The sequence below is a fragment of the Ochotona curzoniae genome, unplaced genomic scaffold (genome assembly GCF_017591425.1).
Source record: "Ochotona curzoniae isolate NIBS_2020 unplaced genomic scaffold, NIBS_Ocur_1.0 contig_3819, whole genome shotgun sequence".
In the NCBI taxonomy this organism is placed as follows: domain Eukaryota; kingdom Metazoa; phylum Chordata; class Mammalia; order Lagomorpha; family Ochotonidae; genus Ochotona; species Ochotona curzoniae.
The window spans coordinates 57066579-57085391 of NW_024466004.1; the positions used below are offsets into that span (position 1 = coordinate 57066579).

Sequence of the window (18813 nt, forward strand, 5' to 3'; positions counted from 1 at the left end):
AATTGGTATGGCATTATTAAAAAACTAAGACTACGATTTTTGTTTATGTCTATTTGCATGGAAAGCTAAATGCCACATTTTAAGTGGAAAAAATAAGAAGTTGCATAATACCACTTACAATAAGATCTCATTTTGGAGAAACAGAGGGAAAAAGAGCTGCTCACATGCAAGCTGCTTGGAGACTATTCCAGACCACACAAAAGAACAAAATCAACTTACGTTTCTGTGTATGTTGAGTTCTGGAAAATCTCTTTCCATTCTAAGCAGTCACTTTATTTTGCTGCTGTATTGCTCCCTATGGAGTATCTTCCAAAGGGCTTCCCAAATCTAATTTTGTTGGGGCTGGCACTGTGGCGTAGCAAGTAAAATTACTGCTTGAGATGCCAGTATGACATAAGGGTACCCATTCAAGTCTTGGTTGTCCAACTTCCTTCTTTTTAAAAAAGTTTTTTTTTTAAAGATTTATTTTTATTATTTTTCATTGGAAAGGCAGATATACAGAGAGGAGAGACAGAGAGGAAGATCTTCCGTCTGGTGATTCACTCCCCAAGTGAGCGCAACGAACCGATACTATGCCGATCCGAAGCCAGGATCCAGGAACTTCTTTCCAGGTCTCCCAAGTGAGTGCAGGGTCCCAAAGCCTTGGGCCGTCCTCGACTGCTTTCCCAGGCCACAGGCAGGGAGCTGGAAGGGAAGCGGGGCTGCCGGGATTAGAACCGGCGCCCATATGGGATCCCGGGCGTGCAAGGCGAGGACCTTTAACCACTTGCACCACCGCGCCGGGCCCTAAAAAAGTTTTTAATATTGATTACATAATTGAGAGGTATGCATATCCATGTGGTCTCCTATTAGGGTTGAGAGAGTCGAGGTATAAAGAAAGATGAACAGAACAAACATTTCAATTGTTTTTCCTCACATGTCCACAGGAGGAAAGAGAGGAAGCCACTCCTTGCTGTCAAATGACATCAGCACCCAGGGATAGGGGACAGTTATTTGATAACACCTTAGAGATCCTGATGTGGAGAATATTCGATGTGTTCAAAGAATGCCTGCATGGCTTTGATAGTTCTGAGACAGTCTCAGCTTCATTGAACAGGGTTGGGAAAAATTTGCCAACGTCTATTGGCTGAACAAGTTTACCTTAGTGCATCCAAAGGCCAAGGAACATGTTGCAAGGCTTTGCCAGGAGAGTAGTCCAACCTGCTCTGCTTTCCATCCTCTCCTGGCCTAGATGAGCTGGCTTTCATGTTCCTCGTGTGTACCTGGACATGCTGTTTGGGAGTCACCCAAGGAACCTTGCCTGGGAAATCCTCAGACTTGACTTGTGTGTGTTTGTTAGTGCAGGAGCAGATGCCTGGTCAGATCCACCTCCAGAGTATCTCTCATGTAAACCAGTGAGTGCTATGGTCTAACCCAGCTCAATCCACCCTAAGTCTGGCTCACACACACTGGCGGGTGCTGGAACATAGTCAGAGCAATCCCCGATAATCCTTACCAGGGCTACTCCCAGCCACAGTTTTTGAGTGTGTCAGCAGGTGCTATGGTCTAGCCCAGCCTGATCAGCTCCCAGCCCTGGGTCTCATGTTAACCAATAGGTGGTGAGGTCTGGGCTAATCCAACCCATATTCTGCTTGGCTCTCACACATGCCAGTCGGCAGTCTAGCCCAGCCTAGACCACCCCAGCCTCAGCTCCCATGTGAACTGGGGGTGCTACGACCCAGCCCAGCCTGACCCACTCCATGCCCAAGCACACATTCATGCTAAAAGGTATTGCAGCCTTACCCAGCCCAGTCCACACACCACCTCCACCCCAGCTCTTGTGCTCATAAGTGGGATCTGCACAGGAGTTCCCTAAGTTCCCTTCCCTGGCCCACTTCCAGCCCCAGAGCTCATGTGGGTGTTGCAGCCCAGCCCAGCACAGCCTGTTTCCAGCCCCAGCACTCACGTGAATTAGTGGATGCTGCTGCAGCTTAGCTTGGCCCAGCCTACATCCTGTTCTGGCTCTCACACACGTTGGGTGCTGTGACTTGGCCCAGCCTGGTCCATCCCCAGATGCAGACCACACATATGCTGACAGGTGTTACAGCCTTGTGTGGCCTGACACAGCAGCTCTTGGCCCTGGCTCTTGTGCCCATCAAGGAGGGCTGCAGCCTAGTAGTGGAGTGTTCAAAGTTCCCCTACTAGGCTCACTCCCAGCCCCATATCTCATGTGCACTGCCAGGTGCTACAACACAGCCTGGCATGGCCCATGCCAGAGTCCTGGTACTTGTCGGGGGAAACTACAGACTAATCCAGGCTGGCCCACCCCCACTCTGGTTTTTGCACATTCCAGCCGGTGCTGCAGCCCAGCCCCCACCTGGACCTGCAGCCTGGCCCATCCTGGATCCTCCCACCTCTCATGGGTCCCAGTGGGTGCCATGGCTTGCCTGGCCCAAACTACCAGCAACTTCAGCTCCCGGGCCTACCTGTGGGTGCTGCAACCCAGCAAGGATGAGCACTCAAATCCCCCTTTTAGATCCACCCCAATATCACTTCTTCAGAGTGCCAATAGGTGCTGCAGTCCGGCCTAATGTGGCCCAATTCTGCCCTGACACTTGCCAGCAGGTGCTGTGGCCCAGCCCTGCCTGGTCTGCCCCACAGCACTGCCTTTTGTGTCCACTGGCAAGCATTGTTACCTGGCCCAGCCTAACTCTCTCACACGGGCAGTGCCTTGGTCTGACCCACATATGCCCTCCAGATTCTTTTTTTCTTTTTTTCCCTGTCTCAGCTCCCTCCATTACCTGTGAGTTTAGTGCATGGTCCGTTGAAGTTTCCAGAAGTCATTTCACACCTTTCAAACACTTCTATAGAGGCCCCTATTTCAATATGTCCCCAGAAGCACTTCCCTGGGAAGTAGACCTCTCCATGTGACCCTGGCAGCTTCAGGCACTCAGGCTGCAGCTGATCCACATCTGATCCAGTTTCCTGCTAACACCCTGGGGAAAGCAACGAAAGATGGTCCGAGAGCATGGGGCACAGCCATTGGAGAGACCTAGATGAACTCTGGTTTCAGTCTGACACAGCCCTGTCCATTACAACCATTCAAGGAGTAAACCAGCAGATGAAAGATCTCTCTCTATCTCTCTCTCCCTGCCTTCTCTCTGTTACTCTCTGTTACTCTATTTCATTTCAAAGAAATGAAATAAACCTTTAAAATATTTTTTAATTTTATACTGCCAACCAGGCATCTTATCTGTGTAATACCAAAGGGCTGATGGGAAAAGAAAACAATAACGGAGATTCAAATGCTCTAGACACTCCTTTTCACAGTTAACAGTATAACATTTTGGGTGAGGAATGGTTTGCCCTTTATTCTACCCTCAAATTCCCACCCTTACGATATATGCTCTATATTTCTATGCTGTTTCATATTTTTAGGGGAGCATCCAAAACTATATTTTGATTTCTAAAAATGCTACCCTATATTCCTATATGAGGTTTTTTTTGAGATTTATTTATTTTTATTGGAAAGGCAGATATACAGAGAGGAGGAGAGACACAGAGGAAGATCTTCCATCCGATGGTTCACTCCCCAAGCAGCCGCACTGGCTGGAGCTGAGCCAATCTGAAGCCAGGAGCCAGGAGCTTCTTCCGGGTCTCCTGTGTAGATTCAGGGTCCCAAGGCTTTGGGCCATCCTAGATTGCTTTCCCAGGCCACAAGCAGGAAGCTGGATGGGAAGCGGGGCTGCCAGGATTAGAACCGGCGCCCACAGGGGACCCCAGCATGTGCCAGATGAGGGCTTTAGCCACTACACTATCATGCCGGGCCCCCTATGAGTTTTTTAAATTATTTATTTGAAATGCAGAGTTACAGATAGGGATGGGGGCAGACAGAAAGAGATCTTCTATCCATTATTTCACTCCTCCTACGACTACAAAGGCCAGTGCTGGACCAGGCAGCAGTCTGGAGCCAGAAGCCTCATCTAGGTCTCCCCTGCGGGCGTCAGGGATGCAAGCACCAGTTCATCTTCTACTGCTTTTCTCACATCATTAGCAGGGAACTAGATCAGAAATGCAGTATATGGGTTATGAACTGGTGCCCACACGGGTTGCTGGCGTTGCAGGCTGTGGCTTTACCTGTTGTAAAATAACATTGGCCCCTCCTGTACAACTTCTTAATTTAGAATTTTCCTGATTAACATCATTTAGATTTGCTTATTTTATTAGTGTTTTTAAAAATACAAAGATTAAAATTTAATTCATCAATTGCTCATACAAGAGATATAAATGTGCATATATAACATTAAACATATCTAACTGTGTATGCATTTTATAAAAACACAGAGATAAAATTTTGGATATTCTAATCTGATGCTGCCAGTAAAGTTGTGTTTAAGATTCTGAACTCACCTCCTCCTTGTATCCAACCATTTGGTACTATTTGATGGAGAATTGAATTTTTGTAATGTAGTTTTATGCCTCTTTCAGAAAACCCAGCTTTTCCTGTGCACAACAACTGGAAATTTTTGCACGTTTTAGGACATATATCAGAGTATAGCTACAAAATAAAGATAAAATGTTTTTAAAAAAATAACTATTTACCCTTCCAACAGACATAGATCCCAGCCTACCCCAACTAGCAAAGAAAAAATAATTTCTTACTTCAAAAATCAGTCTGCCGATTGGATTAGAGTCGACGCTGATGTCCAAGAACACAAAACTGTGCTGTGCAAAAGCAGAGAAAGACCACACGATCAACTTCTCACAAGGATGCTTTAGAAACGACTGCGGTACAACAGACACAATGCTTTTTTTTTTTTTAAGATTCATTTATGTTTATTGCAAAGTCGGATTTACAAAGAGAAGGAGAGACAGCAAGATCTTCCATCTGCTGATTCACTTCTCAAGTGGCCGTAATGGCCTATCTGAAGACATGAGTTAGGAGCTTTTTCCAGGTCTCCCATATGGGTTCAGGGTCTCAAGGATTGGGGCCATCCTTGACTGCTTTCCCAGACCACAAGCTGGAAAGGAAGTGGAGAAGCCTAGGCTACCGTTCCGGACCCAGTGTAATCTTTTAAAAAGATTAATTTTAAAAGGCTGGCACTGTAGTGTAGCAAGCTAAGCCTCTGCTTGCAGCACTGGTATCCCATATGAATTCTGGTTCTAGTCCAAGCTGCTTCACTTCTGATCCAGCTCCTTGTCAAAGGCCTGGGAAAGCAGAAGAAGGAGAGACAGAGAGAAAGATCTTCTATCCACTGGTTAGCTCCCCAAGTGGCTGCAGTGACCGGAGCTAAGCTGATCCAAAGCCAGATACCAGGAGCTTCTTTTGGGTCTCCGACACAGATGCAGGGTTCCAAGGCTTTGGGCTGTCCTTTACTGCTTTCCCAGATCACAAGCAGGGAGGTGGAAAGGAAATGGTGCAGCCAGGATATGAACTGGCACCCATATGGGATCCTGGCACATGCAAGGTGCGGACTTTTGCCACTAAGTTACTGTGCCAAGCACTAAAAATAAATCTTCAAAGAAAGATATTTTATCTATTTGAAAGGCAAAGTGATGGGGGCAGGGATAGATCTTCTGTCTGCTGACTAACTCTCCAAATGCATGCAATAGCAGTGCCAGGCCAAAGCCAAGCATCAGGAACTCCATCTACATCTCCCACATGGGTGGCCAGGGCCCAAGCATTCAGGTCCCCAGCTGACTTTTTTAAGGGAAAGCGCAAACACAGTTCCTCACTACCATACATTATGCAGTCGAGTTTCCCACATTTGGAGAAACCGCAGGGGTCAGCACCATGGATGAGCCTCGCCCTGCTTGATCATGGTGTCTCCCCTGCCAGGTTAAGTATTGCCCAGCTGACTTTTAAGGTGCACGAGCAGGGAGCTGGATCAGAAGCAGAGCATCCAGGACTCCAAATGGTGTTGCCCAAAAAGGATGCCATTGTTACAGGTAGTGATTTCATCAGCTGCATCACAACACAGGCCCCAGACATAATGTTCTCTGCAATAACACTTCAACAGCATTGCCAATGGATAACAAAGCAGCTAAAATAAATGAGTAACCTAAGGAGTTTAGTTCACTCTTTACACCAATCATTTTTAAAAGCTCAGGAAAACATTAACCTCCCATGCAGGGCTGAGAATGCTTGGCCTTCATAGCCACTGTATCGCAACCTGCAGTGGGAAGAAGCACTGGCCAGTCCTCTTGGGAATTCTTTTTTTTTTTTTTTTTGTCTTCTGAGTAAAAATGGCAAACAGTCCATTGGAGGGCACCCTAGGTTTGGTTACTGGGTGTCCTGTTTTTGGAGACAGCGGATATAAGCAGGAACAAGCTGTCTCCTTCCCGAGGTGGGAACTCACAGCCAGCAGACCCACAGGCAGTGTGGTACCTTGGGCAGGGAAGAGAGATGCTGAGCTTCCGAGTCATTCTCAGCACTACCCACGTGTGCACTTGTCTTCACTTGATATCCTTTCTGGCAGGGACAAGCACTTGTGATTCCCTGCCCAGCCCTATAAAGACATCTCCGAAATGAAAACACCAGTCTTCGTCACAGCTGTATCCATCGGGGGCCAGAGCCATTTAATGGAAAATGTTTCAAATCCCAGACATCATCTTCACACGTGAAAATATCGCCTCACTATCCATAGGAACCCGAGAACTGTAAGTGGAATCACCTTTTGAAAAATAAGATGCATTTTTACTTGAAAGGCAAATTTTACAAAGAAAGAGAGAATGAGAGAAAGATCTTACATCCACTGGTTCACTCCCCGAATAGCTGCAACGGCCAGAACTGGGCCAATCCAAAACCAGGAGTTTCTTCCAGATCTCCCATATGGATGCAGAGTCCCAAGCATTTGGCCAATCCTGTGCTACTTTCTCAGGTCATAAGCAGGGCACTTGGTAAGAAGTGGAACAACTGGGGCTTGAATTAATGCCAATTTGAAATGCCAGTATGGCAGGCAGAGGATTAGACTCTGTCAGTCACATCTGAAACCATTTTAAATATGTATTAGAATTCATGTTATGTGGGGCCTGGTGGCGTGGCCTAGCGGCCAAAGTCCTCACCCTGAGCATGCTGGGATCCCATATGGACGCTGGTTCTAATCCTGGCAGCCCCACTTCCCATCCAGCTCCCTGCTTGTGGCTTGGGAAAGCAGTCGAGGATGACCCAAAGCCTTGGGACCCTGCCAAGTTCCTGGCTCCTGGCTTTGGATCGGCGCAGCACTGGCCGTTATGGTCACTTGGGGAGTGAATCATCAGATGGAAGATCTTCCTCTTTGTCTCCCCTCCTTTCTATGTATACCTGACTTTCAATAAAAATAAATAAATCTTAAAAAAAAAAAAAGAATTCGTGTTGTGGTGTAGCAAGTTGAACCTCAGCTGGCGATGCCAGCCTCTCCTGTCACAGCACTGGTTTTAGTCCCGTCTACTCCATTACAGACCCAGGTTTCTGCAAATGCACCTGGAAAAACAGTGGAAGATGGCCCAACTGCCCGAGCCCCTGTCACTCAACTTTTTCATTTTTTAATTTTTAAAAAAGATCTATTTACTTTCATTGGAAAATCAGACACACAGAGAAGAGGAGAGACAGAGAGGAGGATCTTCCATCCATTGATTTACTCACCAAGTGGCCGCAATGTACAGAGCTGAGACAATCCAAAGCCAGGACTCTTCCTGGTCTCCCACACAGGTGCAGGGTCCCAAGCCTTTGGGCCGTCCTCAACTGCTTTCCCAGGCCACAAGCAGGGAGCTGGATGGGAAGTAGGACTGCCGGAATATGAACAGGCACCCATATGGGATCCCAACATGTGTAAGGCAAGGACTTTAGTCACTAGGCTACCTACCATGTGAGGCCCCCCACTATTTCATTTTTGTGCTAGGCAGGGTTAAATGAGAATGGAAAGAATTACGGGCCAGGTGAGATGGATCAACTGGATAACCTTCCCACTTACAAATACCATCAGGATTCCATATGGGCACCAGTTCATGTCTTAGCTGCTCCATTTCCCATCTAGCTCCCTGCTTATGGCCTGCGAAAGCAGTAGAGGATGGCCTAAAGCCTTAACACCTTGCATCAGCATGAGAGACCCGAAAAAAGCTCCTGGCTCCTGGCTTTGGATCATCTCAGTTCCAGCCATTGCAGCCATTTGGAGAGTGAACCAACAGACAGAAGATCTTTCTCTCTGACTCTTCTCTTTTCTGTAAATCTGCCTTTCCAGTAAAAATAAATATTTTAAAAATAAAATCTCTTCTATACTTTTCGATCCCTTTTGTTATGTCATCAACAATGAATGCTGAATCAGTACACATGATCAAAAAACCCATTATTTATTTATCTTTAAAAATTAATGTAACTTGCCTTGGTGTCTCTTAAGAATTCAATGGAATACTCCACAGTAAGTGCCTCATAGAGTGCTGAGGGCTTCACGTCCACAACGTCCCACACCTTCTGGGCCCATTTCTGCAGGTCCAATGCATCACCAAGGAGTCGGTCGTTAATAAAACACATCACCAAGGAAGAATATTCCCAGGTTTCACCTTTGAGTTCCTGTAAAGCACAAAACAAGACAAAGAAGGAAAAAAAAAAAAAAACAAAACCTTGCCAAACCCATAAACCAAGAGAATAGAGTCAATTCCAGAACCAAATTTGTCAACTCTAAGGTGAGTCTTTTATAAAAAGATTATTTTTTCCCAGCTGTAGGCAACTGCCTGGGTTGCCTCGTACTTAGACAAGTGCTATACTACTAGGAGAAAAGCAGTCAACAGCTGGTGGGCATTCTGGGCCTACTTAATGCCGAATTTATGTTAAGTATACCAGTGTGCCAGCACAGTTGAGGAACTCTCCTACTAGGCCTCAGCTCCTACTAGTGAGCACAAAAGCCAGGTCTGGGGGCAGGCCAGGTCAGGTACAGTTGCAGTACCCATCAGCATTTGTGTGAGTTGGGTCTGGGAACAGGCCAGATTGGCCTAGGCCCCAGCACCCACTACTACTCATAAGAGCCAGAAAGTGTGTAGGATGGGTTGGGCTAGGTTGCAGCACCCGCCAGGCCACATGAGAGCCAGATCTAGGGGTGCACCAGGCTGGGCAAGACTGTAGCATCCATCGGTCAGAGCTAGAATGGGGGCAGGCCAGTCCAACCAGGCTGCAGTACCTGCTGGTTAGTGCCAGGTGTGGAAGCTGGCCATGTAAGGCTGGGCCGCAGCAACTGCCAGCACATGTGAGATCCATTTCCAGGAGTGGGCTTCAGAGGGGAATGTGGGGAACTCCCCTGCTAAGCTATAGCAGGTCAGGCTGAATAAGGCTGCAGTGTCTACGGGTATGCATGAAAGCCAGAGGGTTTATAGACTGACCACAACAAAGGCTGGCATGCACAAAAGTGGGGACTGAGGGTGGGTCTGGTGAGGGTTGTTGGAGGTCCCTTCAACTTGGTCATGGCACCCACTAATATGTGTGAGGATTGAGTCTGTGGCAAGCTGCCTTGGCTGGGCCATAGCACTCACTGGTTTGTTTGAGATAATGGAGCTCAGGGAAAAACCGCAGGCAGCTGCATCCACCAGTATGTGCATTGGCTGGTGCAGATGGCAGACTGCACCTGACCGACTCTTATCTGGTGCACAAAAGAGTTAAGTCTGAAGTCACCCACTGCAAGGTTTTCGGGGACTCCCAGACTATATCACTGGACTCAGACCCTGGTCACTCTGGAAAATCACAGGATGTGTGGTATGACCTTGGAGTCCATGTATTGGGACTGGGCCTCCTCAGTTACTGATACCTGTCTGTTCAGATGCACATGCAGGACATGAGCGCCAGCTCAACTAATCAAGCAAAAAGTGACAACTGCATCATCAGAGAACGGAAAGTGGAACATGTTAGACAACTGTTTTGGCTAAGCTAGCGGCATTTTCCTGGATTTGTGGATGCACCAAGGTGGACATAGTGCACCACAGGTCACTTGGAAAGATTTTCTCAACCTTGGAGCAACAAAACCAGCAACTTATCTATCAAAACCACTCAAGTAACACCTTCAGAACACTCTTCCCCACATTGGCATCTGTAAAGCATCATCAAAGTACCATCTCCCATCATCCTCCATTGCTGATGTAGTTTGACAGCAAGCAGTGGCCCCTTCCACCCCTCTCCTGCGCACACAGGAGAGGAAAAAATAAAACAGAAACATTTGTCCTACCTACCTTGCTCCGTACCTGACCCCACTCTCACTACCTCATGAGAGTACTCCTCTCAACTACGTAAAAATTAAAACCAAACAAACAAAAAAAAACTTTTCAATAAATAAAAATGATTTGTTTTTCCCACCTTTCTGAATTTTGTTTTCAAATATTATTTAAGAACTTTTTAAAGAATCTGTGCTAGAATCCCATATGGGTGCTGGTCCGAGTCCCAGTAGCCCCGCTTCCCATCTAGCTCCATGCTTGTAGCATGGGAAAGCAGTTGAGGATGGCTCAAAGCCTTGGGACCCTGCACCCATGTGGGAGACTCAGAAGAAGTTCCTGGCTTTGCATAGGCCATTGTGGCTACTTGGGGGAATGAACCAATGAATGAAAGCTCTTTCTGTCTCATTCTCTCATAAATCTGACTTTCCAATAAAAGTAAATAATTTAAAAAAAAGAATCTGACATTAGTGGAGGTTCAGAATGATCTAGAGTGCTCTTAAAAATGCTGCAGTCACGGGTGTGTGTTTGGTCCAGGGGTTAAGATACTGCTTGGGACGCTCGTCTGCCACATGCAGTGCTTGAGTCTGGTCACACAAAAGACGTGAATGGACTCCCCATCTCCTGCTCTTAGTTTTGCCCAGCCCTGGTTGTTAGGACTTGGGGAGGGAATCAGTGGACTGAGAATCACTCCCTCTACTTGTCTGTCTTCTCTCTCTCTCTCTTTCAGAGAAGTAAAATACATGATTTTTGTATGAAACAGGTGTCAATTTGACAATTAAAATCACTGCATGAAGACTGGCCTTGTGGTACAGCCAGTTAAGTTGCTGCCTGTGGGGCCCGGCAGCATGGCCTAACGGCTAAAGTCCTCACCATGAACGCGCCAGGATCCCATATGGTCGCCAGTTCTAATCCTGGCAGCTCTACTTTCCATCCAGCTCTCTGCTTCTGGCCTGGGAAAGCAGTCAAGGACAGCCTAAAGCCTTGGGACTCTGCACGCGTGTGGGAGACCTGGAAAGAAGTTCCTGGATCCTGGCCTTGGATAGGCACAGCACCGGCTGTTGCACCCACTTGGGGAGTGAGTCATTGGATGGAAGATCTTCCTCTCTGTCTCTCCTCCTCTCTATATATCTGACTTTCCAATAAAAATAAAATAAATCTTAAAAAAAGAAAAAAAAAGTTGCTGCCTGTGATGCCAGCACTCCAGGAATACTGGTTCAAATCCTTGCTGTTCCACTTCCAATGCAGCTCTCTGCTAACATGCCTAGGAAGGCATTAGCAGGTGGCCCCAAGTTACATGGGCTCTGGCCACTCCTCTGGGAGCCTTGGATGGAGAGTTCCAGGATCCTGGCTTCGGCGTCACTTGACCCTAGCTATCGTGTCCATCTGGAGAACGAACCAGCAGCAGATAGATTTCTGTCTCTCTCTGTACCTCTGCACTTCAGTTAAACAAATAAACCTTCAAAAAAGAAATCATGGGTTGCCTGATTTTCTGATTCTGGGTAGGCCTGTCCATCAGCATTTTCAGCAGCCTGACAATCAGCAATTCCAGCACTGCTGGTCTAGAGCCTGCATTTGGAGAAGAATCAGCTAGGGGATCAGAGTGCTCTCTATCTGCCAACTTGCTCCTCTCTCCAAAGATTTAATACCCTGGTACTTGCTTCCTGTCCCCTTACTGAATCCTGCTTCCAGGAAGTAATGTATTCACGCTGAGCCGCAAACCATCGAGGGAACCCAGGCACCAGTACTCCCAGAGGGTTTTAACTGAACCTGTGTCCTATTTTCTAGAAACCCCCAAACTTCCCAAAACGAAAGGAACTCCATTACAGGTGTTTGATTTGACAGTCAGCCTGATGCAGAAATGCAGCAGAAGGTAAACTACGCCCAGGGGCTGACATGGCCTTGTTCTCGGTCTCTGCCACATCCAATAATATCTGCTCACCTGTGGTCTGGACTTGACGATGCTTTCAGGCACTTCCAGCACCAACAGGTTGGATCCTGTGGACCCCCCAAAAACCCTTAAAGGGGTATTGGCTTTGCTGCTGCACGAGGCCAACCAGGCCTAGCAAAAGAGTCCTAGAGACCACTTTACCAGGGTAGTGAGGAAGCCCTAGGTATAATGAATTACAGGTGGGAAGATGCAGCAGCGATCAAACAGCTCTCATGAGACAGGACATAAAACACCTGACAGTAACTGTAATGAGCAACTCAAACAGGGACCCCAAGACTGACCCCGCTAGCCTGGACCCAGTGGCCACCTTGAACACCTGCTTACCCAGCACTACCTTAAATCCCCTAGGTCCCAACCCTCTTACAGCCCACTTGCCTAAGTGAGCTTCGTGACCTTCCCAGGTTCAAAGCTGTGCAATCCACCAATCCCCTGAGGCGTTTATCCCTGGTGTTCACCTACAGCCACATCTTCCAATCCCTGACCCTGCACTCCCCATACCTATTTCCAGGCTATGAACAGGTGCCTCTTCCCTTTGTTCTCTTTCTCTCTCCTCCTCATGCTCTTCTGTCTCTCTCTTCTCTCTCTCTCTCTCTCTCTCTCTCTGCTCCAGCTTTCTCCCTGCCCCACAGTTACTTTCTCTACAGAAACAAAGACCTCTCGTGTGGCTCGCTTCTGGCATCTTGCTTGAGCTTGTGGAAAAAGTGAACAGTAACACATGCAGAAAATGGAGGGAGACGGGGATAGACCTGCTGCCTGTCATTAAGAACGCAGCGGAAATACGCCACGGGTGTTGTTGGGCAGGTGGAGATCATAATACTGGTGAGCAGTGGGATAAGTCTGACGATTTTAAAAAGTAAAAAAATACTGTTCAAGGGATCAACTGTCCCAGTTTGCCCAGGACTGCCACAGTTTTAGCAATGAAATGCCAACATCCCAGCCTGCCTGCCTGTTGCCAGCAAAGCAAGACCACTGATTACCCTAGTTGTTACAAGAAATCACACACACGCACTAGGGAAAGTTTGTGGAAAATTCATACCATCTTTGAGTTCCCTTTTCCAGTCTCACTGGCGTACCTCTGGAAGTGTCCATGAGAAAGACTGAAAGTGTCTGGCACACTGCACACCGTGTGTGAAAACACAGTATGACTCTGAAGGCAGGAGCCCCAATAAACAGTGTCCTGGCCCTGGTCCTGCACCATTCCGGTGACCAAGTGGACAGTGAAATAGCCTCACAAAGCCATGCTATCAATATGACCAGTAAAGGCCACTGCTGTGCAACCCAGCCTGACAATGAAACTGTGCCTGGGCTAGGAGAATGAAGAAGGGTAGGACCAATACAAGGACCCACTCCACCAGTAGGTCAGCAATGATGAGCCAGAGGCATACGCCACTCCACACGCCCCAACAGCCAGACACCACAGTTGACTCCTCCCTAACACACATCCTGTTAGGTGCAGAGACCAACTGCACCTAACAGGAAACCTTGCTATCATCCCCAATAAGCTGTGCCAGTCCCCAGGGCTAAGGTCAATGTTAGAGAAGGAAGTGCCAATTAGGACAAGCCTGGAGCCAGGTCATCAGAGCTCCCCTTGACAAAAAGCCCCTGCTGTTACCTTGTAATTCACTACCGTCAATGTCCAGCCACAAGGGATGTGTGGGCAGAGAGAGCGAGCACCCCTCCTCAGAGGTATGCAGTCCCACTGAGAGATTAAATCTCCCCTTTATCACATGCTCCAAAGAAAGTCTACAAACACGCTACTCTTAAAAAAAAAACAAAACTAAGCTTGGAAAAAATGACTATAATTATTTAGGAAAACTACATGAATCTGAGAAGTAACGTCTAGTTGCACAAGAAGTAACTCTTCCACTTTTTCCAAAACAGTGCGTAGGCAAAAGCTGCTTGTCTTCTGAATCCCCCTCATTGCCCAAAGTGTCTTTTACCCGTTTTTTCTCTTGCAGGTATTGATTCCATGCAAATTCTTGAAGAGGAACTATTATAGGATCTTCAAATCTGGCTGGATAACTCTTCTTCAGACTCTAGGTTTCAAAAGAGAATAATCTGAATGAGTTTCTTCATCATTTCCTCCCATTTGCAGGAGCTCTGGGGGAGTTTCATACCGTATCCACCCAGGGCACAGGCTGTGACTGGGATGCCTCTGGCCTACCTCTAGGCCTCCAACTATACACTGGTTCGTTTTTGTAGTTGAACAGAGCTACAGTAAGCAAAAGCTTAAAAAGCGCGGGAGGCGGGGTGTTAGAATTTTCAATACAATACACTGTTTTAAGAGTCGTCAACAGGGGCCAACACCATGACATGTTAAGCTAATCTCCACCTGGAGTACTAGCATCCCATACGGATACTGGTTCAAGCCCTGGCTGCTCCATTTCCAATCCAGCTCCCTACTTGTGGCCTGGGAAGCCAACAGAGGATGGCCCAAGTTCTCGGGACCTAGAAGAAACTCCTGGCTTCTAAGTTTGGATCAGCTCAGATCAGGCCCATTGCGGCCATCTGGGGAGTGAACCAGTGGATGGAAGACCTCTTTCTCTATATCTCCTCCTCTCTGTATATCTGACTTTGTAATAAAAAAATAAATATATCTTAAAAAAAAATTTTAAATAACTATATGCAAGTAGCCATAATAAAATTTTATTGAAACACTGTTATTCCTTTACACTTCCATTTCTGCCTTTGTAACAGAGGGACCAACCCGAATGGCTGTGACTGAGACCCTATGACCAAAACACCTCATCTTTTTATGGGGACCTCACAGGAAACATGCTTGCCAACACCTTCTCTATAGTGTGGGGCAGGCAGAGAAAACAAATTCTTTTAGAAAAGGAGTTACGCAGAATCCCTCAAATTCCTTAAATACACCTTCGGCCATAAAACACATGTCTAACCAACATAGGCCAGGACATCTGCTTCTTTAGATGAGCCGTGTCTTTTTTCACAGACTTCAGGTTGTTTATTTTTTATTATATTTTTATTTGAAAGGCAGTTTTTTGTTTGTTTTTACAGAAAGAGAAGGAAGGACAGAGTTCTCCATCTACTGGTTCACACCTCAAATGGCTGCAATGGCCAGAGCTGGGTCGACTGGAAGCCAGGAGCCAGGACCTTGCATCTTTCAGGCATCCCATGTGGGTCCACGTGCCGAAGGACTCAGCCAAACTCCACTGCCTTCTCAGGCCGCAAGCAGGGAGCTGGATCAGAAGTGGAGCAGCCAAGACACGAACCAGGTCTCTCCTTTGGAATGCCAATGCTTATAGGCTGAGGATTAGCTTGATATACTAATGACCCAGCTCCTTGTCAGTTTCTTCAACTCTATATAAACTTGACCTATTTTGCAAATTAGTTATCTGTTGATTTGGTTAATCTGTAACTTTTCTTTAGCTCTGTGGATCTTGGAACCTACAAGATGGAAGGGATTTTTTTTTTTAAGATTTATTTATTTTTATTGTAAAATCAGATATACAAAGAGGAGGAGAGACAGAGAAGAAAATCTTCTGTCCAATGATTCACTCCCCAAGTGATCGCAATAGCCAGTGCAGTGCCAGGAGCCAGGACCTTCTTCCGGGTCTCGCATGGGGGTTCAGGGTCCCAAAGGCTTTGGGCCGTCCTCAACTGCTTTCCCAGACCACAAGCAGGGAGCTGGATGGGAAGTGGAGCTGCCAGGATTAGAACTGGCACCCACATGGGATCCCGGAGTGTTCAAGGCGAGGACTTTAGCTGCTAGGTCACACCGCGTCGGGCCCCTCGAAGGGAATTTTTTAAGACGATTTCTACTTAGGAACATTTTGCTGCCCAGCATCCAGTGAGGTGCTATGGGAGACACAAGTGCACTGGGCTACCGCCGTAGATTGCTTAGGTAACTCTGCCTTTGAAATAAATACTTTTTTTTTTTTTAAAGATACAGGTGCATCAGCATGGTCCTGGTGTCTGGTGAGTTGTGGACAGGCGTTTGGCATGGATAACTGTTCTGGAAGAAACCCCAATGATGGGCTGAACTCTACATTTCTCCTGCCTTTCAGGTTGGTGTGCCGTGGCCTGACTGATCCAGCTGAGTCCTGCCACTATCTCCAGGAGCTCTCTGTTTATGCACGTTTGCCAAGAAATGCATGAAAAAGTACTTGTGAGCCATGCACTCAAAGAAATCTGTGACACCTAGCGTGGATTCACTTACACCTCACTAGGTGGAACACAAAGATTAGTTATGCCTCATTGGGGTATTGGGGATTTCTCTGCACACCCCTCAAAAAAAAAAATGTTCTGCACCTAAACTGATGACACATGTCTTGCTAGAGTTATAAACCAGTTCAGACCATCCGAAAAACAACTAAGTTCAGCAAAATCATGCTTCAACACTATAAACAGCTAAATACTAAAATAAAAATAGACGAAACAGCTGAATAGTAATCTATAGCCATTTTGAGGTGTATGGAACCCAGTTGAATATAAACCAAAAAATGAAATGTCTATCAAGAAGTCATTGGCTAGGGCCAGGCATGGTGGTGCAGTGGTTAAGGTCCTCGCCTTGCACGCCCGGGATCCCATATGGGCGCCGGTTCTATCCCGGCAGCCCTGCTTCCCTTCCAGCTCCCTGCCTGTGGCCTGGGAAAGCAGTCGAGGACGGCCCAAAGCTTTGGGAACCTGCACCCGCGTGGGAGACCCGGAAGAGGCTCCTGGCTTCAGATCAGCATAGCATCGGCCGTTGCGCTCACTTGGGGAATGAATCATCGGACGGAAGATCTTCCTCTCTGTCTCTCCTCTCTGTATATCCGCCTTTCCAATAAAAAATAATAAAAATAAATCTTTAAAAAAATAAAATAAATCTTTTAAAAAATAATATTTATTTATGAGCGAGTGTTCTGGCTTAACAAGCTAATCCTCTGGCATCTGGCACCAGCATCCATACAGATGCCAGTTTGAATTCTGGCTGTTCTATTTCCATTCCAGCTCTCTGCCTGGCCTGGAAGAGCAGCAAAGGATGGCACAAAGCCTTAGGACCCTGCACCCATGTAGGAGACATGGAAGAAGCTCCAGGCTCCTGGCTTTGGACTGGCTCCGTTCTCACTTTTGCTGCCATTTAGGGAGTGAACCAGCTGGCAGATCTTTATCTCTCCTTCTCTCTTTAGATCTGCCTTTCTATTAAAAAAAATCACAGAAGACAAAAGAAACTCAATATTTATTCAATCTTGGAGGGAAGAACATTCCTGAATACTTTTCAAAAATCAGTTGAGTGGGCCCAGCGCCACAGCATAGTGGCTAAAGTCCTCACCTTGAACACGCTGGGATCCCATATGGACACCGGTTCTAATCCCAGTAGCCCCACTTCCCATCCAGCTCCCTGCCTGTGGCCTGGGAAAGCAGTTAAGGACTGCCTTGGCCCTGAACCCATGTGGGAGACCTGGAAGATGCTCCTGTCTCCTGACTTCGGACTGGCACAGTTCCGGCCGCTGTGGCCACTTGGGGAGTGAACTGAAGATCTTTCTCTTTATCTCTCCTCCTCTCTGTATATTCAGCTTTCCAATAAAAATAAATAGATCTTTAAAATTTAAAAAAAGTCAGTTGGGTGGGGGCCAGGTGTGATAGACTAATGGGTAAATCCTCATCTTGTATGCGCAGCAATATTCTACGGGTGCTGGTTTGTGTCCCAGCTGCTTCACTTCCCATCCAGCTCCCTGCTTGCGGCCTGGGAAAGCAGTTGAGGACAATCCAAAGCCATGGGACCCTGCACCTGTGTGGGATACCCGGAAGATACCCAGCCGCTCTGGGCTGCTGCCTTTGGATCAGCTCAGCTCTGGCCAACGTGGACACTTGGGGAGTGAACCAGGAGACAAAAGATCTTTCTGTATCCCTTTCTCTCTGTATATTTGCCTTTCCAATAAAAGTAAATAAATATTTTTTAAATTAAAGAAAAGAAATCAGTTGTGAAGAAAACATGCATTAAAAAACAGTTGGTGAGATGGTATCACTTTCCTCCAAAAATCATTCTGCATGATTTTTTAAACGTACAAATCATTTTTAAAATATTGTGGAATAAGATGTGTGGGCACGTAGGAGAGCACCACCTTTCCCCCTGCACTTCTGAAGGCTCCCTCGCTCAGCTCTCGCTCTGGACTCGCCGTGCCCGCTGGGGACCCTCCCCTGCCTGCTCCTCCGCGTCCTCAACGCCGACCCCCTACCCAGCCAACCAGAGCCGGGAGCGCGAGGCGGCCGCGAGCGCCTGAGGGGTTCCTCGCGGTTACCTCAGCAGTACTTTTCGCAGTCTGGAAGCTGGAACTTTTGAAAAGCCCCACCACCTTCACCTGCAGCGGCCGCGCGGGCAACGACTTGGAAACGCACCCGGCGCCAGCCCGGGTCCCTCCCGGCGGCCTGCTGGCCATGGCCGCGCCTCGAGCCGTCCGGCTGGACTCGGGCGCGCCAACACAAACAAGTCGCTATGGCAACCGCGCGGCCCCGCCCCCTGCGCGCTCCTCCCCGAACAGGCGGGGCCTTCCTTCAACTTGGCGCCTGTTGCTGGGGGGGTGGGAGGAAGGCAGTCAGGGGGCCGGCGAGAGCGCGCGCGCGTGCGGCCCGGGCCCGAGGCAAACTTCCGGGACCCGGAGCGAGCCGACGCGCGCCCGCCTGCCTGCCCGCCCGCCCGCCCGGGGCGCCCACTCGGGAACGCCACCCCGCCTCCGCCCGGCCCACAGCGCCGTCGCCGGCCGGTGCGC

The 18813-nt window shown here is 47.8% G+C and overlaps 1 pseudogene; it reads right to left on the reverse strand.

The window, feature by feature from the left end:
• Positions 1-5686: 5686 nt before the first annotated feature.
• On the reverse strand, positions 5687-5827 carry LOC121158864 (annotated as a pseudogene).
• Between the last annotated feature and the right edge of the window lie 12986 nt (positions 5828-18813).